Source organism: Electrona antarctica, assembly GCF_951216825.1.
Source record: "Electrona antarctica genome assembly, chromosome: 4".
NCBI lineage: Eukaryota > Metazoa > Chordata > Actinopteri > Myctophiformes > Myctophidae > Electrona > Electrona antarctica.
Window position 1 is genome coordinate 12,245,721 of NC_136809.1, and position 23,085 is coordinate 12,268,805.

General features: G+C 40.9%; 1 long non-coding RNA gene across 1 annotated transcript in view; it reads right to left on the reverse strand.

Annotated features, from left to right (window-relative positions):
* Nucleotides 1-3,031: 3,031 nt before the first annotated feature.
* Nucleotides 3,032-23,085, reverse strand: part of LOC306922366 — an 87,379-nt gene continuing 67,325 nt past the window's right edge. The window contains exons 2-5 of the long non-coding RNA XR_013789912.1: nucleotides 4,629-4,796; nucleotides 4,343-4,459; nucleotides 3,700-3,808; nucleotides 3,032-3,163 (exon numbers count right to left, since the gene is read on the reverse strand). This is a non-coding gene — a long non-coding RNA (uncharacterized lncRNA). The remainder of the gene's footprint in view (nucleotides 3,164-3,699; nucleotides 3,809-4,342; nucleotides 4,460-4,628; nucleotides 4,797-23,085) is intronic.

Below are 23,085 nucleotides of genomic sequence, written 5' to 3' on the forward strand. Positions count from 1 at the left end.
CTGTTTTTTCTCTTTTCTGGAAACAATCAAAACAATGGAGTTGATGTGACAATAAAGATGATTCTGATTCTTATACTTTTTGGAAAACATTAAATAGTTTCCACAAGCTCGAAATGCGACCTGAAGCCTGAAGTCGATCTGCTATACTTTTGAATTTTAATTCCGAAAAGTAACCGTTTCCACCCGACAGAGACGATATTATATAATCGATTATCCTCAGTTGGATGATATGAGGCTAATAACAAATGTCGGGTGATAATTATGTCTCGTCAAAGTGGGAACCATTTAGCTGAGGAGCAGGGGGTCCTCAGCAAAATATAAAGTTAAAGCATTTTAACCAATTCAACCCTACAGCATATACAGTACATACAAAATAGCTGATCTACAAGATCAATTGATCTCAATGCGATGTGTTGTGGTGAGCTTGTAGATCTGGTACTTTCACAATTGATATTTTTTTACTATGTAATTTGCACTTTTGAATACTTGCATGCCAGGTGCCAGGACGCACTCATCCCCCACATTCAGCGGGTGAACAATTGACCTGTTACACGCGAGCAGCTGAGCCAATGTTTTGGAGCCTAAATCCTATGACGATGGTCAGGGGTGGCAGAAGACAGAATTAGGGATTTTGAGGCCTGTCTGGTCTTGTGGGCGAGTTCTGCCACAATCTCTCATTGACCTGTTGGCTGCTGGTGTCATCAGTGATGATGATGGTGTTGCGGCCAGCAATTGTTATATATTGATTGGTTAATCAGTTACCTTCACAACAGGCAACAATATGTACAGTTGGGGGGTCATAAATCTGATTCTATGAAGCTTGAATGTGGGGTACCACAAGGCTCGGTCTTGGGACCTAAACCTTTTATTTTGTATATTAATGATATTTGTGTAGTGTCAAAGTTAATGCAGTTTGTTTTGTTCACGGACGACACTAATTTCTTTTGTTCAGGGGATAACTTAAAAAGTGTAGCAGAAAGCATTACAAATGAAATGGTTAAATTAAAAAGGTGGTTTAATAAAAATAAGTTATCATTGAATTTGAAAAAAACAAGTTTATGATTTTCTCTAATTTGAAAAAGGATGAAATTATACTCACTATAGATGGAGTGAATATTATATTTATTATAATATTGAAGAGTGAATGAATTTAGGTTTTTGGGTGTTATATTAGATGAGAAATTATGATGGAAAAATCATATAGCATATATAAAAGCCAAGGTGGCCAAAAGTATTTTTATTTTGAACAAAGTCAAATATGATTTGGATATGAATTTATTGAGGATGTTGTATTGTACACTGGTTTTACCATATTTTATTTACTGTTTGGAAGTATGGGGTAACTCATTCAAGAGTAATATGACTCCTTTGATTATGTTACAAAAAAGAGCGTTAAGAATCATGTATAAAGAAGATTTCAGAGCACACACCAATAGGCTTTTTATGTTATCAGGTGTTTTGAAAATCATGGATTTGGTAGAATTACGAACATTATTAGTGGGGTTCAGAGCGAAAAACAAAGCATTACCAATACAGTTACAGAAGTCATTTGTGTTTAGCTCAGAGGATGAGGACCATAGAAGAAGACATGATTTTAAACATCTGTTCGCTCGGACCACACTAAAACAAATGTGCACTTCTGTTACAGGTATAAAGTTATGGAATTCACAAAACCAGGAGTTGAAGAGTTGTACAACAGTGTTTCAGTTTAAGAAAGTGTTTAAAAAAGAAAAAATGATAAAATATGAATTAGAAGGTTAGATATAAGTGTTATTTTGTTTCCTCAGCGTTGTCTTTGTTTGTTCTCTTGTTGAGCTCTATGTCCTTTGTCTTTGTTGTTTTTTTCTTTCTTTTTTATTTGATGTAATCATGTATGGTTGGTGGCAGCATCAATTAGATGTTTTTTTTAATGATAGGGGCAGGTATAAATAAGATTTATCTTCTTCCTGCTCCTTTTCTTTTCTGGTATGGAATATGTAAAACAAATAAGTACAAAGTAAAAATGAATATGATCATGTAAAACCATAACTGAAATGAAATAAATAAATATGAAATGAAATGAAATTTCTGTATTTATATTTGGCATTGCATTCTTTTGTATGCTTTGATTGGTTGGCTCTGCAAATGCTCTGCCCGCTGATTGGCTGTGGCCACTTGCCCTTCACTACAAGACTCTGAGTTTGAGGCCCTCTTTACACGAGAACGGTGTCCATAGGAAACGGCAAAATACAGTATTGTTTGCTGGGGTCCCGACTAGTGATAGTGAATGTAAACGATGATGTAAACAAAAGGCCTTGTGATAGGAAGTAGAACGGAAGTGGTTCTTGGACATATACTGTACGTATGGTGCCTGGTCTATCTGGCAGTCCGTCACTGCCACCTAGCCACCTAGCTGGCATGCACATTACAGTGTTTTAGTCATAACAGCGTCTCCGTGTAAAAGCTGAATACAAAATGAGAACGCAACGGGACTTTTCCGTTTTCTCTGGAGCCTGTTTCAGACTAAAAGTGGCCTGAGTAGACTGAGGTTCCTTGTTTGTATTTTGCTAACATTTGTGTAATCTTCTATTTATGTAGGAACGTCCAGGTTGTAAAGCTGGAAGGACCAGATGTAGAATGAATGGTTGTACAGTCTTGTACCATGTCAGTGACGTTTCCATTAGATTCCTGGTGTTAATGGATGTTGCAGTAAGGGCATTTCACATTCTGGTGGCATGCAGAGAAGTATAGAATGAGAATGTTTGAACACTGTATCTGATGAGCAGGTTGTATTGGTGCAGCAGCACAAACACAAACCCACTTTGAGAAACCCATATGGCTCAAAGTACTGAGTGAATGTGGAAGTAATTAGAGTCACAAAAATGTGAGGAGAATAAATCATAAAAAAATAAATAATAACCTCACAGAATATTTTGTTTCAATAATGATTTATTCATTTATCTTTTTTTCCCTTTCATGATGCAATGAAACAAATTGGAACACTTTATGATATGTGAAGCTTAAATAAAACACATGTAGTTTTTATTTATATGTTCCAATGTTCAATGCCAAGAAAGTTAAAATCGTCAGGTTAAAGTGGTATGACATTCATGCTATTCGCACGCATCCTTGACACAGATGTATGGCAATTTGTAATTACACCTCAGGTCGTCCCACAAGCCACCTGTGTAGACAGAAAGATCACGTTGTGAATTAGACTTGCTGACAAATCACATGAAGTGACAGTATGTTTTCGAACTTGTTCCTTATTGCAGAGGTGGGAAAATGGGAATTAAGCTTTTAGAATTTACATTTCTGGATGATTTTTAAACTAAATCCTATGGTTCTATTGTGAGGAGATTGAAGTATATTTTGACACTTGAGGTTAAACTCACTTGCGCTAATCTACCAGTTGTCAAGTGGGTGCGTACCAATATGTTGTCAGCTTGTAGATCTGCCCATTTTATTTTAGAGTTCCCAGTTGCCTTTCATGGTGTTAAATGGGGCATGGATGATCTACATGGAAGCGCACTAGTGACTGCCATGAGGCAAAAATTTATTTCACCCGCGATACACACAAATAAAGGCTGTAGCCTACACAGCGTTTTGTGAATCACACGTGAGATTGTGCATATTGAAAATACGCATCACTTTACTTACATTATTTAAGCACTATTTACAAACAGCTTAGTGAATCAGGACCAATGTATTGTGACTTACCAATCCAGTTGGTTGTCATACAGTCCTGATTTCTAGAGTTATCAGGCTGTTTCCGTCCCCAGTTTGTGTATTTCATTGGAAGTCCATCACTCCACAACCAAGTACCCTCCTAGACAGGGGGGGGGGGGGGGGGGGGGGGGGAGAGTTGAATTGAATGCATCAATAGAACAGAATAAATTACAGTACAGTAGAGACATTATATTTTGCTTACCGTATGTTAAAATCAATACCACAACATAAATATTGTTGAAAACTTAAATTCCCATTCTACAGAAACCTTCTACTTTTGGTACTTTTAAGTATATTTTGATGCCAATACCTTTGTACTTTTAACCAACTACATTTTGGAATACTGGACTTTTACTTGCAATATTTCTACATTGTGGTATTGATATTTCTACTAAACTGTACTTCTTCCACCACATGGTGGTAGGTAAATGGTGCATTTATAAAGCGCCTTTTTTATCCAAGGCACTTTAGGAGCAACTAGGGGTTCAGAGTGTTGCTCTGCAAGGACACTTCGACACTAACTCTAGGGGAGGCCGGGATCGAACTGGGAATCTTGCAGGTTCCCAAGCGGCCACTCTACCTCCTCCGCTGCTGGTGGTTAACACCAACTTTTCGCCCCTGGTGGTTAACATACCTGTGATGCATCAGAGCCTCCGATCCAGGATCTTTTAGTTGTTATGCGTCTGATTAAGTCGTGCTCCGCCTTGCTGTGTACGGATGCCAGGTTTCCTCCCAAGGACAGACATTTTTTCTACAGAAAGATATAAAGCAGGGCTCTTCAAGATTATTCAGGCAAAGTCCCTCATATCAGCTGAGAGAGATATGAAGCAGGGACCCCCCTGCACGCACGCACGCACACACGCACACACACACACACACACACTGTTCTGTATTTCAAAAATATTGTTCATTCTAATTACCTCTGCAGTACCCCATGTCACTCTAGAACTGGAGAAACCGAAACAGCGATGATTGAAAAAGCTCCATCCACTTGGACATCTACTGGCTTCTGACAGAACAATCACACTACAGAGCAACAGAGCCACTCTCAGGGTACCCATGGTGATGGTGGTGATGAAGATGATTACCTTCAGTAGAGAGAGAGAGAGAGAGAGAGAGTGTTAGTTATATTTGTGAAGAGAAGTAACAGCAAAGAAAAGAGAGGAGAGGATTTACCACGAACCTGCAGTAGAATTTCTTCCTGTGTTGAGGTGTTGAAGAACAGAAACAGAGGCTCTTATATACAGTTTGTCTCAGCATCTGTGCGTGAGATTCTGGTGAGAACATCATTGTGTACAGTAGCCTACAGTATATGCACATTAAGATCACCAGTACACATAATATATATGCAAACCTTTCTGTATCAGTCTATACAAGTTTATCGTGTCCCGGGGGCCGGGGCACGTACCACACAGCACGGGAAAAGGCCCAGCAGTGAGGGAAAAGGCCCAGCAGCGACTATACTGGTTTTGCCGGCTGAAAAATGACGGAGTTAGTCCCCGCATCCTCAGATTGTACTACAACAGCTCCATTGAAAGCGTCCTGTCAGGCTGTGCTACAGTATGAGGTGGAAACTTCACTGCCCGAGAAAAGAAAAAACCTACAGCAGGTGGTCCGGTCAGCAAAACGCATAATGAGAGGAGCGCTCCCTTCACTCCAGGAACAGTACAAGAAGAGATGGGTAGTCCTGTACCTGCCTGTAGACCAGGGGTGGGCAACTGGCGGCCCGGGGGCCACTGAATGCGGCCCGCATGTTAATATTGATTTCAGCTGTTACAATTCCAAACCCGCTTTAATTACTTCATGAATAGTATTAAATGACTAGTACTTAATGACTAGTATTAAAATGTTATTGACTTTTTGTGTCCAATGTAGTTATGTTAACAGTTCATAAAGTTAACATAACTATAACTAAATGCATGTTTTTCAGGATTCCAATTCAAAAATAGCAAAATATTATTCAGCTTTTCAATTCAAATATAGCAAAAATAGTTGATCTACAAGATCAAAACGCGTCGCATTGCAACGTGCTTTGAGCTTGTATATCAGCTATTTTTGCTATGACAGTAATATGCACTCATGTGGCCCCTCTGGAGTGAATGTGGAAATATATTGGCCCTCACCATCGTCAAAGTTGCCCACCCCTGGTGTAGACCTTCTCGCAATTTGGTGTTGGGGGAATTTCTCACTTGAACTGAGTCAATGGGTCCCATATTTATGTGTGACCTGATGTTTTTGTAATACATTTATAGTATACTTGAAACTAATACAAGTATATTTGCAATACATTTATAGTATATTTTAAGCATAATTGCAATATACTCTATATATTTATTTAGTACTTGATATGTATTGTTAATGCACTATAAATGTAATGATAGTATACTTTAATATACTTAATGACACCAGCAAAAGTGTACTGTGCTGTACTTTATTTGTACTTACATTTTTTTCGGGGGGGAAAGTACATTAAAATATATTTAAAATATGTTTAAATATATCTTTAGTGCAACTTTAGTGCAACTAAGTACAACTTAATTTTTTTGAAAATAATACATTTATATAATAAATGTACTATACTTTAGTATATTTCTTTTTCACCTGGGGGGAGCACCTCATCATCACAGACAACAAAGTTGACAATGATGGCAGCATTGCCAAATTTCCCATAGACTTCTTGATGGCACACCATATCCCGAACTAGCACCTGGAGATTCCGCTTGTTTCCTCAGACACCCAGAATTTGTCAAGTTGCTGAGGGATATGTGTGTCTCTGTTCATGCTAACAATGTCGATTCCTGTTCTTGAATCTGTGTCCCGCATGCGCTAGAGACATCTCAATGTAAGAATCGAATATGATATGGATGAACTCTGGCTCTTGGCAAAGGGATGATGTTGACCTGATGATGGTATTGATAACAGGGTCAATGTCAAATTGCGGGACTTTTTGAGTTTTAGATTTTTTTTTTTTTTAATAAATATATATTTTTCTTTACAGAGTAGTCGTTAGAGATTATGTTTTCAATAATTGCCAAGCTCAGGCATGTTTTGATTTTAGATATTTAATTAAAAAACAGAGATGTTAACTCATTTTTTGTGTTACTATGTTACGGACACAAACTGTAAAGTTTTAACTTTGGATAAATGTCAGATTTTTAAACAAATCATTGTTCTTGGAAGAATATGAGTCCGCTTACCTACATTTTCAATTATAATCCCCAATTATTAAAGGAATTGTGTCTTTTTTTGCATTTAACCTCCTAATTTCACAGAATGCTGTTAACGGTTGTTGTTTTTTTCCCAAAACTCCTGAAATTCATGATAATTTTATTAAAAAAATTATACTGAGCTACATATTTCACTGCTACTAAGTTACTAAGTTATTTACTTAGAGTTTATGGAACAACTATATATATATTTTCTTTAAAAACCTAATGGTAACTTAGTTGACAGCATGGTAACGTAGTATCAAAACTTGCTTAGCTTACCACTAGATCAGGGGTTCTCAACCTTTTTGGCCGGGGACCCCCGAAAATGCTTTGGCAACGTCTCGGGACCCCCGCCCCGCCCCCTCCCGACCCCCAATATAAATTGACTGCTACAATAACCTTAATAATAGAGACAATACACCATAAATAAATACTGAAACCATAATCATTAGGGAAGGTCTATGCATGTACTATGTGTACTTATGAGTCTTTTTGTTGTTTCTGCAGCATGCGTCCTGCTGTTACTGTTTGGGGTCACGACAGGTTGACTGAAGTTTTAGTAATCATGTCAGCTATTGGCCCAAAGCAAACATGGGAGAAACACAATGAACAACACAAAAAATACGTTTATTGCGCAACTTGGCAGAAATGACCACGTAGATAAACATAATTTTAATGTTATAAAAAGTTATATATTTTTCTATTTATTTTTTCTGGGAATTATTTCGGGTACCCCCTGGCTATGCGTCGCGTACCCCTAGGGGTCCGCAGACCCCACTTTGGGAACCGCTGCTGTAGGGTATATTGTCAAAGCTCAGCGCATCATCAAGGACAGCTAGGCCACAAACTGTTCAAACCCCTAGAAGGGCCTCGGCCGGGCAAGGTGGCCTACCGCAGTTTCAGGGCCAGACAAGGCATGATCATCGCCTGTCATCAGATTGGCTTTGGACTTTTGTTAATCCATTTTGACCTGAGATCAGATTCTAAAAATGTCTTCTACATCCTGACAGTTTTCTGAAAAAGCTATGTTTCTATGACAGTCGTTCTTCGATTTTTCAAAAATAGCAGACCTACAAGCTCGTAGCGCGCCACTCCGGTGGCGCGCTATGAGCTTGTAGATCTGCTATTTTTCAATAGCTAAAGCATGACATAATGTAACACCAAAAGGGGTTCCCGCCCAAAATCCTTTGAGAACTATATGCTTTAACTTGACACTTGCCGATACTCTGCACCTTAATCGTCATGTATTTGTACAGTACATGCACTGATACTCTTCTCGCACTAATGTTCAAGAACAGTTACCAGCTGCTGGTAGAAATCTCATGTAGGATGTTTGGATGAATATGCTATGTGTAAATATGTAGATACGTTTGTTTTTTCTCTTTTTTATTCCTCCTTTTCCCTTGCCTCTTCCCCCTCTCTTTTATGGAAATACTCAAAGCGAAGGAGCTTGCACTAAAACTAATTTCACCAATGTTTTACATAGGTCTGTAAACCTGTGATGCGACAATAAAGATTCTGAACATACGTTTAAGAAAACATTTAAAGGGGCATTCCACTCATTTTCAACATTTTACTATGTCATTAATATACCTTAGAGCTGTTGTGTGGAAATAATAAAAAAGTCCCCCCCATTCTGTATTTACTAGAACTAGAGGTCTGAAAAAAATCATTAACATGGTGAAACACATCTTGATGATTTCATCAAGATGTGTTTCACCATGTTAATGATTTTTTTCATAATTACAGTTCTAGGAAACACAGAATGGGGGGACTTTTTTATTATTTCCACACAACAGCTCTAAGGTATATTAATGACATAGTAAAATGTTGAAAATGGGTGGTTTTCCCCTTTAAGTAGAATCGGCTTCAGGTCTAAATGGGTTAAGTAAAAGCAATACCACCACAATTAGTTCTTCTACTTTTGGTACTTTTAATATATTCTGCAAAATATAGGAGTTCTGGCTTATGTGCTAGATCAGGGGTTCTCAACGTTTTTGGCCAGGGACCCCCGGAAATGCTTTGGCAATGTCTCGGGACCCCCGCCCCGCCCCCTCCCGACCCCCAATATAAATTGACTGCTACAATAACCTTAAACCATTTTGGGCGGGAACCCCTTTTGGTGTTTTAAGCATTGTTATAATTTAGCTATTGAAAAATAGCAGATCTACAAGCTCATAGCGCGCCACCGAGTGGCGCGCTACGAGCTTGTAGGTCTGCTATTTTTGAAAGATCGTGAAAATATATATATTTTTTTTTTTGAAAATAATTTGGGGACCCCCTAAAATAATTTGGCGACCCCCCCGAGGGGTCGCGACCCACGGGTTGAGAACCCCTGTGCTAGATAGCACATAAGGTCTTCACCAATGAATGCCAATGCCAACAACTATAGTTTGTATATGCACAGTTGTATCATCAGTACACATAACATGCACACCTTTATGTATCTACTGTACACTTAAATTGCCCCCATAGCATAATTACACGGTGACAGTGAATGACACCTCCTTAACCCATTGAGACATGAGAATGAGAGATTCTACAAAATGTATTCTATAGCTAGGCCTATCAATGTCTCAAACTATTTCGTGTCTAGGACCCGCAGAATGATATGCAATTGCCTGCTGACCCCCATCTGAAAATATTTGGTTCCAGGGACCCCCCCCAGAAGCAAAGATATGAGTTAAAACGTTTTCTGTGAAAGAATACATATTCAAAGATGTTCACACGTTTTCACAATTTTGTGACAACAGAAGATCTACAAGCTTGTAGTGCTGCACTAGATGTCGCACCATGAACTTGTAGATCTGCTATATATTACAATAATGGTTAAAGAGGTTAAAAGCTAAGGTGACACAGAGGCGTTCCAGATCTTAATGGGTGGATGGGAATACACATTTACCTCCCATTGTGGTCTCCGGATATAGGGTCTAGATGTATTTTAAGACAATTCTAAAAGAAACACGTGTTTCACATTATTTAGTTCACTAATAACGTAAAGTAGTTATTTAATGCAGGGGTTCTCAACCCGTGGGTCGCGACCCCTCGGGGGGACGCCAAATTATTTTAGGGGGTCCCCAAATTATTTAAAAAAAAAATAATAATAATAATAATAATAATTTAATTTTCACGATTTTTCAAAAATAGCAGACCTACAAGCTCGTAGCGCGCCACTCGGTGGCGCGCTATGAGCTTGTAGATCTGCTATTTTTCAATAGCTAAATTATAACAATGCTTAAAACACCAAAAGGGGTTCCCGCCCAAAATGGTTTAAGGTTATTGTAGCAGTCAATTTATATTGGGGGTTGTGAGGGGGGCGGGGCGGGGGTCCCGAGACATTGCCAAAGCATTTCCGGGGGTCCCCGGCCAAAAACGTTGAGAACCCCTGATTTAATGGATGGTGTCAGGGCCTTTGTTGGTGTCAGAGTAGTAGTAGAATGAGAGTTTTTCTCTACTGTACTTGAATACAGACGCCTCAGTGTCAGTGTCCACGCCCTGTGTGTTTATGCTGAGGAGCAGTACCTTTAAAACACTTCTTTCCCCTCAGGAACAACAGGACTGCAGGAATATCATTAACTCGGGAAACATTGCGTAAGAAATTCAAATATTTGGTCTTTGAAAATGTCTATCACCACATCATCATCAGCATTGTTAGTGGCGCAGCCATATAGCTGAATGTGTAGGGCGGCGCCTGGGAAGCAGAAGGCAGTGGTGGAAAATGTACTCACATTTTTTAGTATCAATACTGCAGTGTAGAACTACTCCCGTACAAGTAACTGGAATTCAAAATGTAGTTAAAGGACAACTTTAGTTTTTTTCAACCAAGGTTCATGTTTTAGGTTGTATAAATGGTAAATGGTGCATTTTATATAGCGCCTTTATCCAAGGCGCTTTACATAGATTGTGCATTACATTCACCCATTCATACACCGATTGCGGCAGAAGCCATGCAAGGTACCAACCAGCACATCGGGAGCAATTTGGGGTTCAGTGTCTTGCCCAAGGACACTTCGACATGTAGACAGGAGGAGCCGGGATTCGAACCGCCGACCCATGGATCATTGGACGACCTGCTCTGGTTTTCTTTTAGAGATTTTAGCGGCTTTTGACAGGGGGCAGGGGCATTCGAGCATGGGGCTAAATATGTATTTCTTTACAAAATATGATGGCGATTTATTTTTGTATTATTTACTATAGTCCTAATATACCCCAGGAAATTACATCTGGCCACAGAAGATCACAGGATCTACTGAATGTGAAGGTAGCCTACTGGGGGGAAGCCACACTGTGTGTTATAGGCTCAATATGCAGTTTGACACATTCAGTAGATCTCGTGATCTTTTGTGGCCAGATGTAATTTCTTGGGGTTTAGTAGGACTAGAGTAAATAATAAAAAAATAAATCGCTCTAAAATTCTGTAAAAAAATACATATTTAGCCCCATGCTCGAATGCCCCCGCCCCCCTGTCAAAAAACGCTAAAATCCCTAAAACGAAAGAAAGCAGCAAATGAAGAAAAATTAACACTCATCTTTTACTTTCTCTAATAACAACCTAAAACATGAACCTTGGTTGAAAAAAACTAAAGTTGTCCTTTAAGTAGCAAAAGTAGAAAGTACTCAGTATGCAGAACATCCCATTTCAAGTTTTCAAATGTATACAAATCTTTTGAAAATAGCAGATCTGCATTGTGAGCTTGTAGATCAGCTATTGTCAAAATTTGTATATATGGCTGAAGTGGTTAATGTATTGTGAGGACCAGGTACCGTCAACCAAGACACAGCCATTTTCCACATTAAAGGGATATTTCACTTTAAAAAAAAACTTTTGGTCAATTCATCATCTACTCAGTTTTATGTGAAGTTTTTGAACACCCTGGACAGTTTTCATGTTACTTGGTTCAGTATTTAGATATTTGATATTCATTTTAGCTGCCACGTCCCTCGATGATAGATTCATCGAATCGGCGTGGCAGCTAAAATTAATATCAAATATCTAAATACTGAATCAAGTAACATAAAAACTGTCTGGGGTGTTCACATAAGACTGAGTAGATGATGAAATGACCAAAAGTTTTTTTGAAAGTGAAATATCCCTTTAAGCCCATGTGTGAAGGCTCAATCGAATTGCGAATGACAACGCAGTGTGAAGGCAAACGCAGCAAATTAAATATGCAAGAATGATGCAACTTCTCCACCCATTCGCATCGAGTCTACTGAATTAGAGGTGTGGATGCGACGGCAGTTAAAGGGTAACCCAGATGCATGTGTGTATTGTGTAAGTGTGAGTGAGTTTGGGTGTGTGCGTGCGTGCCTGTGTGTGTAGGCATATAAATATACAGTTCAAAATTGCTATTATTACTACTGTATGTATGTGTGTGCATGCCTGTGTGTGTGCTTGTACATGTGCATGTACATGTGCGTGTACATGTACATTTATGTATTTGTACTTTTTTGTCTCCACCAGGCCGAAGGCATGGGGAGAGAGTATGTTTTGCACTCCGTCCGTGTGTGTGTGTGTCCGTGTGTCCGTGTGTCCTTCCGTCCGTCCGTTACCAGCTAATCTCCGGCACCGTTAACCCGGTCGATGCCAAACTTTGCACACACACTCCCTGGATGCCAACGATGAACCTCTGCCCTGCATTTTCCAGAACGGCCTGTTATAGCGCCACCATGAGGCAGCTTTTCACATTGTTTACCTAAAACTGCACCGATCTGCGTGAAACATTGCATGCACACTCCCTAGAGGCCAAGGACAAACCTTTCACCTGCATTTTCCGCATCTGCCTTTCATAGCGCCACCAGGAGGCCGACTTTTGTAAAACACATTTTTTGATATTACTCCTCCAGATTCTGTCCAAAAATCTCACAAATCGTTACACAGTATCTCTATGGTCATGTGCTCAAGTCGGATCTGTCCGATATTTCATATTCCATCCTAATTGGCTATAATTGGCTTTCACAGTTTGCAAGATTGCCCCGTTTTGAACAAAAGCCTCAAATCATGAACGCAGCATGCAATTTACGTGAAATCTTTCACACATTTTCTTACTAGGCTGAGGAATATATCCCACCCTTTTCACATTGGCCTGTTATAGCGCCACCAACAGGTTGATTTCTGCAAAACACATTTTTGGAACAAAATGCCTCAAGTCATCCAATTGCCATCAAAAGCAAACATGTTTATATTACTCCTAAACATTTTGCCAAACATCTCACACAGTCCTATCCTCCTGGTGGAGACCTGTGCCCAGAAGGGCACTTTTTCTAGTTTCTTTTTCTTTTTGAGATGTCATGCACTCATGCAGATGGATATTCAGTGTTCCAATTTTGACAAGAGCATGTTTTTTCAGTTTATTATAATAGATAAAGACCGATTGTGGTCAGACTGGTTGGTATTATTTTGTTTTAAATATTACACGGCTCTGGTAGTGCTCAGCCCCACAGGGTAAGCTTTAAATATGTTTTAGTCAGACGAGGGCAGAGGAGCAGGAGTTTTTGCAGTCTCTCTTTTGGGGAGGGGCCGGCATAGGGGGTTTTTGTGGGTGTTTTGTGTTGTGTTTGTACTTTTGTTTTCCTTCATGTTTTTTGTGTCTACAAGGCTGCATTGTTCTTGCAGAGAGTTACGGCTAACTAAATGGTTCTGTACCTGCGTCTGACCGGGAGGTCATTTTATTATGTTTCTCACCCAGGTATGGCTGTACCTGATTCATATATATGTGGGGGGGGGCAATACAAACTTTACAACATATTCTTGTATGGCAAGTGACGATCTGTTTGAGGACATTGTAATGTAATGCAATATGATATAACCTTATTACCTTTATATATTTTTTAATTTTACTTTATTGTGTGTCTGTTTTGGTCCTGTATATGTGTGTTGCTATGTCTTGTTGTGTGTAAAAAAACCAATAAAAACAATTTAATAATAATAATAAAGGGTAACCCAGACAGTCCATTCACTTCTCTCAACAGGAGTAATCTTCAAATCAGGTTCAACTAAAGTAAAAGTATTGGGAATTGGAAATACTGTAAAGTACAAATACCTCCAAATTGTACTTAAGTACAGTACTTAAGTTAGGTACATCTACTTAGTTACGTTCCACCACTGGCAGAAGGTCCCAGGTCCAATTCCCAGACCCGGCAATGTGGTGTCCCTGAGCAAGACACTCCGTACTAATGGTGTTCACTACTCGTGAAAAATACTTTAATCAATCAATCAATCAATCAATCAATCGTAGTTAAAGGATGGGTAAATGCAGGGGACAAATTTCACATAATGTGCCAAAATACTATGATAAATCAGAGGCTTTCAACCCTTTTCACATCAAGGTCCGTTATTTATTCGACATTTGAGCCATCGACCACCATTTGATGACATTTAGCCTGTCAGACCCAAAACGAAAGAATATTTTTGGATCTTTGGATAAGATTTTGTCCACATTTCCATTAGTACCATAAGGAGTGATAACAGGCGAACGTGGACCCAAAATAACAATTCTTAGTACCACAGACGAAAAACAGTCTAAGTCCAAATTTCATTCTGACCCCTCCACGAAAAGGCCTCGTTGTCCTGAACCCTTATCTATCATTTATACATTATGGATCAATAGTGTGGACTTGAATGTTTTTCGTCTGTGGCATTCATATTCTACTCTAATTATGTAAGAATAAAAAAACATTGCATGGATGCACCTGGGACGTATCCTCAGTGATGTATCCCAAGGTCATCAGAGTTTCGGGTCTCGCAACATCATACCCCTCACTCAGGTGACCCAGCCGGGGTGACCAAGTCCCGACTTACGTCCCAGTAGCTACCCTCGACCAGTCCCATTAGGGAAAGACCAGGGCCACACCGTCCTCGCTCTCGAACTACTCTGCCGTGACTGCAAGGTCTGGCGCGTGGAAGGACTACGCTCTGTGGGTTGACTCCTGTCCGGGCCCCTCCTACGTCTCACCAGGTCCACTCCTGCTCTCACCAGGTGCAGCCAGGACCTGTGCGTTGCACCAGACTCCCAGCACCAGTCACTTCAATCAGGAGTGGCGGATTCTTGAGCCTATTGTGGGATCTCAGTAAGTATAGTGAGTGCGTTGCCATGGTGACCAGCCACGCTGTCTGTCGCAACGCACGCGAGAGCGTGAGACGCCCTCTCGGGCAGCTGATAGGCCAGGTGTATGTGCCGAACTTCATACTAGGCCAGACGTAAATGATGCCGTGAGCAATCAGCGCCAGCCGCGCGGCATCAGGCCGCTAGTATAAAAGCCGCTCTCAGTCCGAGTGCAGCGACGGCTGGTTCACCACGGGCTAACAGAGGCACGGCATGCCTAACGGCATAAAAAGGTCGTAAGAGAAAAACCTTACCACTGTTTACATACTGTATCACTCACCTGACGAGTCAAGAGGAGCCGTTAAAGGCGAAGACTCCGCTCAGGCTATATATCGCCACGGATAGGGAGGCTAGTGAGACCCTTTGGGCTGAAGCGGGGATCACACCTGTGTTAATACCATACCTGAGGGATACTACACCTGTCCCGGGGTCCCGGTAGGAAGAAGAGGACATAGCTAACGAACTGTGCTATTCTATGTTAAGCCACCTATACCTGTATTGGCCTGGGCTCGCCGTTGGAGCCGCTGTTTGCCGTAGAACCTAGAGGGAAGAAGAGAAGAGAAGCCCGTTTATTGTACCACAATCACCGCCGCCCCGCCAGAGTGGCCTCGGGCTGGGAGACAGTGTTTAGCTCAGAAGAGGAGGATTTCTGTTTATTAAAATACTAACTCTCTATCTCACCTGCAGACATCGACGGGGGACTTTGGACGCCACCGTGTGGCCACCCGACTGCATTGTGAATTATCATTTTCCTGACCTGCCACCTATCTATCTAAAAGAGGCTGCGCACCTCAAACGTGAAACTTCTCCTCTGTCTCCGCCTCCTACATCAGTCACACTATATATATATCATTCCAATACTATTGGAAATGAAGTATTGCAAATTGTAACAATAAATTAACTCTTTTGAGTGTTTCATTTTAGTAAAGTAGGTGACAGGAATGTGGATTATGACACCGCAGTGAGGGTTTGGCTCTTAATCACCCTAGTTAGAGGGAATCTATGAAGAGAGAAGAGACTTCCCTTTCTCATCAGAAGGGCATGGGAAAATAATCGCTGTTAGCTAACAGGAAAGCACAGAATACTTGATAAACTACTGTATGACGCGACCACCACTGGACTTCAGTGTGTTGCCCACTGCTTGTGACTGAGAGAGTTTTATACTCCCCAGACATTTAAAGGGGGGATTTCAGGGCTTGTTAAATGCAGGAGAGCTGGGAGTTGTGGTTGGACTTGTGGCATTCCCCTGGTCATAAGTTACTCTTTAAAGCCGTCTCCCTGGCTTTCAGTTCCTCTTTCTGACTCACTCGCGCATGCACACGCACACGCACACGCACACGCACACACACACACACACACACACACACACACACACACACACACACACACACACACACACACACACACACACACACACACACTTCCTCTACTATAAACCTCTCTTGTTGTGAGTGTCCCTCGGTAGCTTTAGTGTCCCATGCTGGTGGGCAGATGATAGAGGCAGGAGGAGAAAAATATATATATCTTCAAATAAAAATGTAATCCACTACTCACACGGGGCTTTTCACTCTATGGTTTATGATCCCATCAGAAGTTGTGCGCTGCCACCGTGCAGCATGCTGAGAAGGACCACATCCTCCATCAGAAGTTGTGCGCTGCCACCGTGCAGCATGCTGAGAAGGACCACATCCTCCTTTATGTTGACTTTTTTTTTAACTTGTACTTTCTGAAGGAATATGATATTATTGCTGTCGGGCTGAAACTCTCATCTCTGCATATTTTAACTTTTAACTTGATCTCGTACCACAGCGTCACACTGACAGAGTGACAGAGACAGCAGATCCACAAGCTCGGCACAGTCTGAAAACCCACCTCTTCAGACTCCACCATGGCCCGTAGCACTTGCCCTAGCCTAGCCCCTTAGATAGCACATTATGTAGACTTAGATAGTATTTTAAACAGACTTTTAGCTTGTTACGTAGACAGCTCTAGAATTGCACTTTATGTAGTCATAGCACTTTATAGTACACATGTATAATATATTATATAGTATAGTATGTATAGTTTACATAGATACTCCACTGTTACGTTCTTTTTATATATGTGATGTATGCCATGCTTTTGTTATTGCTTAATGTAAATCGCTCTGGATTAAGAGCGTCTGCTAAATGCCTAAATTGTAAATTGTAAATAGTTTTGAGCTCGTCGATCTGCTGTATTTGTTATTTTGTTAAATATTTTTGTATTTGAATCCTGACAAAAGAACAATTTTATCCCACAATTTTACCCCACAATTTTGCAACCAATTTATTTCACCCATATGTGTCAATTATCTAATATAATCCTGGGTGCTAGACTCTCTCTGCCAACCTGGGGAGAGCAACGGCATGGGCATAGCTTGAACTTGACCCCAGGGGGTGCGAAACATTGGGAAGGAATGCGTGCGCGCGCAATGCCCTTTACAATGCCCTAACCCCTAAAAATGAGTTATTTAGGTAGTACAGCAGCACACACACACACACACACACACTTATAGTGCACTTTAGAAAACTGCGGAAATAAGTAGGGTAGTTCATTGCAGTCACAAAAAAAAGATTTTTTTGTTTGTTTTTTTTGCCAGGGGGTGCCCCCCCTGCACCCCCATTAACTCCACCCTGGCTGGGGCATCTTTGTAATATGTCTCGAATGTCCACACAATGATTATAATCAAAATAGTAAAGTTTACTGAAAAGCTTCGGCAGGATAACAACACAGCAGCATGTACATAAGAGTCACAACAACTCACGTTAGTCACCCAGAGACGACCTGCTTTACAGCAGATTTGTAACCATAGTGAAAAGAAGGGGTTCTCAACCCGTGGGTCGCGGTTGAGAACCCCTGCTTTTTTTTGCCAGGGGGTGCCCCCCCCTGCACCCCCATTAACTCCACCCATGAGCAATGGACTTCCTTCTAGTCCAAGCCGCTTCTTTTCACCTGACAGGGGGGAGTTTCAGCGGTTGGACGTAGCGCGTGGAAGGAACATGTTCCTTTCCTCTCTATCAGACACTCCGGCTGACCAGGGAGAGGCAGTTTATACTTGTCGAATTTGACTATACTTGTAGAATTTGAGAACTAGACATTGTGACTACCCTTTCCCTGGTCCTCACAAGATAAATGGTTGTTTTATCGTTAAAAAAAGGAGTTAGACGAGCGGGTTATGGTTAAAAATGGCATTCATATAATCACACTGTTTGACCTTTGTTTATGTACAGTGTATGCCTACATGTTGCCACAAAGCGGTGGTGTGGTGAGGACTCAAATGCAGGACAGCAAGGCAGGCAATGTTCAAAACCCAACATTGGGTGATTTAATTCAAATAAAGAGAGAAAAATGTGACAATGATAAAAACCCCAAACCACACCGGTAGGGACTCCTTGGGACAAAACCAATTTAAGGTCAACCACACCAACGCAACTCATGGCACCGGGTGTTGTTGACCTTAAAAAATGTCTCGTCCCGTCTCGACCCAAAACACTAAAACATGACGTGACAAACAGTGACTCGACAAGGTCCGACTGGGGAACAAGACTAATATACACATGAGGACTGATTACACATTAGATACAGCTGGGAAAGACAACATAGAACCATGAAAGAACAGGTAATACATGACCTAGACTCTACAACGAAAGGCACAAGTCTGTGACTGTGACACGTATCACTTTGTGAAGTGTGTGTGTGCGTGCGTGCGTGCGTGCGTGCGTGCGTGCGTGCGTGTGTACGTGTGTGTGTGAGTGTAACTACACATAAAAGCAATATAAGAGATAAAATGCCAGTGCATTCTGGGCCACTAAATGAGATGTAAAATAATACACTAACAGACGTTTAGTTCCATTACATTTACCCCTCGATTGGAAGAATTGGAAAAAAAACATCAACCCTCTACTAACTACTAAGTGAGTGACTCTGACGAAAAGCCACAAATTATGTTGAATATTTTCTTCTGTGTTTGCAATGTTAAATGTGTGTTCACTGTGTTGATGCTCATGTCTAGTGTTGTGTGGCGAAAAATAAAACTTCTGGGAACTCAGATTAAGTGTATTATGTGCTGCCGCGATGGAAGACATATTATATATATATCATATCTGTCTGGTGGAAACCTCTTTACAAGTATGTCCCAAAAGTATTACTTTTCAAGATTCAAAAGTAGCAAATGTAGCAGATCTACAAGCTCAAAACGCTCAAAACGCATCGCTCTGTGCCGTGTTTCAAGCATGTGGATCTGCTATAGTTTTGATGCTTTTGTGGGACGTTGTCAAAAATAGGGAGAGAGGGCATTTACAGAAACAGAATATGGAGATAAGAGATTTCTGCCCGACAGCTGATATGTACATTTTACATCAGAACCTCTGAGCTGCTTCATACAGTCAGGGGTTCGTTTGCTGAGTTCAAGTGCACTTCAATAGCAGTTCTTGAGGTAAGCATTTTTGACTGGGGACCCCCGGAAATGCTTTGGCCATGTCTAGAGATTAGGGTTAGATTAGGCTTTAGTCCTTCTACACTGCTGCATTTTTCTGATTGTTAGCAGCGTTTTTCCGCCGGTTTTCCGAAAGACGCGTCCAGTCTGCAAGGACCTTTAGATTGTGGTTAGATTAGTGTTAGGTTGCGGCAGTATTTTAAGCATTTATGAAGAAATGCTTTTGACATCCTCACAAAGATGCGCACGAAAACACACATTTTGAACCCAATCACATACAGTTGGGTGCCACCGATATTGTCCCTTATCATTTGACCCATTTAGGCCTGACCTCAATTTTTTTTAAAATCCTTCTAAATCCTCCAGTTTTCTGAAATAAATATTTTCACGATTTTTCAAAAATAGCAGACCTACAAGCTCGTAGCGCGCCACTCGGTGGCGCGCTATGAGCTTGTAGATCTGCTATTTTTCAATAGCTAAATTATAACAATGTTTAAAACACCAAAAGGGGTTCCCGCCCAAAATGGGTTAACTGTCCTTTTGCGCAGATCACGCAAACCTCAGCAAAAAGAAAAGGACAATATCGGTGGCACCCAACAGTATAAATTATATGTGTAATGTAGTACCCACAGTTTACACATACAGTATACTTATGCTGCTATCATAAACATGCTTTTGAATGAATGAATGAATGAATGAATGAATGCATGAATACGGTTATTGTTTTCGAACACATTTCACTGTATTACTAAGCACATGCAGCAGCAGCTTAATCTGATAAAAAGACCTGGAAATGTATCATGCAGGCCAGTTTAACAGCTTAAAACACTATAATTCATCTTTTGCTCTTTTACGCCGACGCAATTACCCTAATGCAAGCATATGACTTTAATCTCAATCAAACTATTGTTCTCGCTCTACCAAGCCTTCCTCACACTATTCAGCACAGCAGTGCATGACTATAAATGGCATTTCCATTGTTGTTTACACTATGGCTAGCCAGCGGCATCATTGAGATACACCTGTGACCTTTGCTTTCTTTGAAGTGCACGTTGACTTTCGTTACGCAACGTGACACATACGGCACAGCTGGCTGCCGGCCTGGAGCATTCCCTCATATCCTTAAGACCTATCTAAATACATACGATACACAGACAGAGAGAGGATGATGGCCGTACATTGTCGCTCACTGGAAAAAATCCCCATGGGCAGTAATGCAACCTTCCCACTGCAAATGTTTCATTTAAGCCACTGAAACTGGGAAAGCATCTAGTGTAACTACTTTCAAGCGTTGTTGGCTATTCAAAGGTAGCAGCTATTCATTGTAGATTGTAGCTATATTTGAAAAAATTGTGCAAATCTTATGTTTTTTTTTAAAGCAGACATTCTTAACTCAAATCTTAGCTTCTGGGGATCAAATAATTTTGATATGGGCGTCGGTGGGCAAATACACGTAATTTTGGGGGTCCTTGACATGAAAACGTCTGAGAACACAAAAACTGAGCAACATCAGTTTTTCAGAAAGCTGTGATTAGAAGAAAGTTTTAGAATCGGTCTCAGGTTTTAACACCTTGACTGCCAAGAATGTAATATTTCGTCACATCAACTCCAAATGCCAAGGCCGCAATATGACGCATATGGTCTTTTCAGCGGTTTACAAATGATAGATGGTGCTCTTCGCCAACGTATGAATTGCTAGGAGACGGATACAACCGGAAATTAACTGGAAATGAAAATGTTGCCTGCCTCGATCCACTTTATCAGATTTAGAAAAATTACATTTATCTCAGATTCTTTTCCCAGATTCTTTTTGGTCAAAACATATATATTCAACTGCCCATAACTAAAGAACAAAGGCACGGTAAGTTTTGCATATTATTGGCCTGGGCCGTGGCTCAGCGGTCCAGCCACCTTGGCTGGTAATCCAGTTTGGCAGTGTGACACGGGTTCGACTCCCGATCCCAACGGCCTTCACTGCATGTCACCCCCCATCTCTCTCCACACTTACTGTCAGCCTACTGTCTATCCCTCCATAAAAAAGGCGAAATTAATAAATAAAAAGTTTTTGCATATTATTATGTGTACTGGTATATACTGTACATACTGTAGGCTACATGTATGTGCATACTGTAGGCTACATGCATACAATTATGTTCTCATGCACAGATGCTGACACAAACTACGTATATAAGAGCCTCTGTTTCTGTTCTTCAACAGCAGGAACAGGAATTCCTTCCTGAAGGTGTGAGATAAAGCCCCTCCTCTCTTCTCTTCACAAATATGCCTATAAGCCTATAATAAGGCCTCATTCACACGTATCAAACACCAATCAAGCAAATGTTTGGTTGTTTTTTTGTTTTTTTTAGGCCACCACAATGCTTTTTCCAATGGGAGTCACATGGTTTGACCAAACATTTTTGTTTGATGGAGGTGGAGGGGCAGAACACCACCAGCAATCAGCAATCAAACCCAAATGTTTGGTCAAACCATGTGACTCCCATTGGAAAAGCATTGTGGTGGCCCAAAAAAACAAAAAAATGACCAAACATTTGCCTGATTGGTGTTTGATACGTGTGAATGAGGCCTAACTCACTCTCTCTTTCTCTCTCTCTCTCTCTCTACTGAAGGCCATCATCTTCATCACCATGAGTATCCTGAGAGCGACTCTGTTGCTCTGTGCTGTGATTGTTCTGTCAGAAGCCGGCAGATGTACAAGTGGATGGAAATATTACAATCGGCGCTGTTTCAATTTCATCAATTCTCAAACGAAATGGGGTTCTGCAGAGGTAATAGACTGAACAATATTGTTGAAAAAAAAGAACAGTAAGTGTGTGTGTGTGTGTGTGTGTGTGTGTGTGTGTGTGTGTGTGTGTGTGTGTGTGTGTGTGTGTGTGTGTGTGTGTGTGCACATATGATTGTGTACTGTACAGTATGTGCCTTTAATTTCAATGCCAATAAATAAGGAACTTAAGAATTCATATTTGTTTGAACTAATTCATAAGTTCACAAGTTCCCTCCTCCTGCCTGCATCTGGTCTCTCTCAAGCAGAAACGATGAACCCGAAGCAGCGGGACAAAAATCTGAGAAATCTCCATAATAATTTTGAGTTGTAGTCTTGTTAGGTTGTGTTTACATTTGCGCTGTACGGCACAGCTACAATACGTCACCAGTGTCGCGGCCGCGTACGGCCACATATCGCTCCGATCAGAACTGGTTCGGCATCGTCTCTGCCCGAGAGAGTCCAGATGGGAAGCAGGAGGAACTCACTACTGCCGCCATCTGGTGGAGTCAGGTTATTGTGTTTGTGCTGCTGCACCAATACCTGCTCATCAGGAGCAGATACAGTAGGTGTGTGTATTCAAGTCTTGTGGTTTACATGTGTGCTACATATGGGAACATTCTCATTCTACACTTCTCTGCCACCAAAATGTGGAATGCCCTGACTGCAACATCCATTAAAGCAATGGTTTCCAAACGTTTTAGCCAGTGACCCAAAAGAGATGACTCCCCAGGACCACAACTAGTGAAACTGAAAATAGCAGATCTACAAGCTCACAATGTGTCGCTTCGTGCCACGTTGTGCACTTGTACATCGTCTATTTTTCAC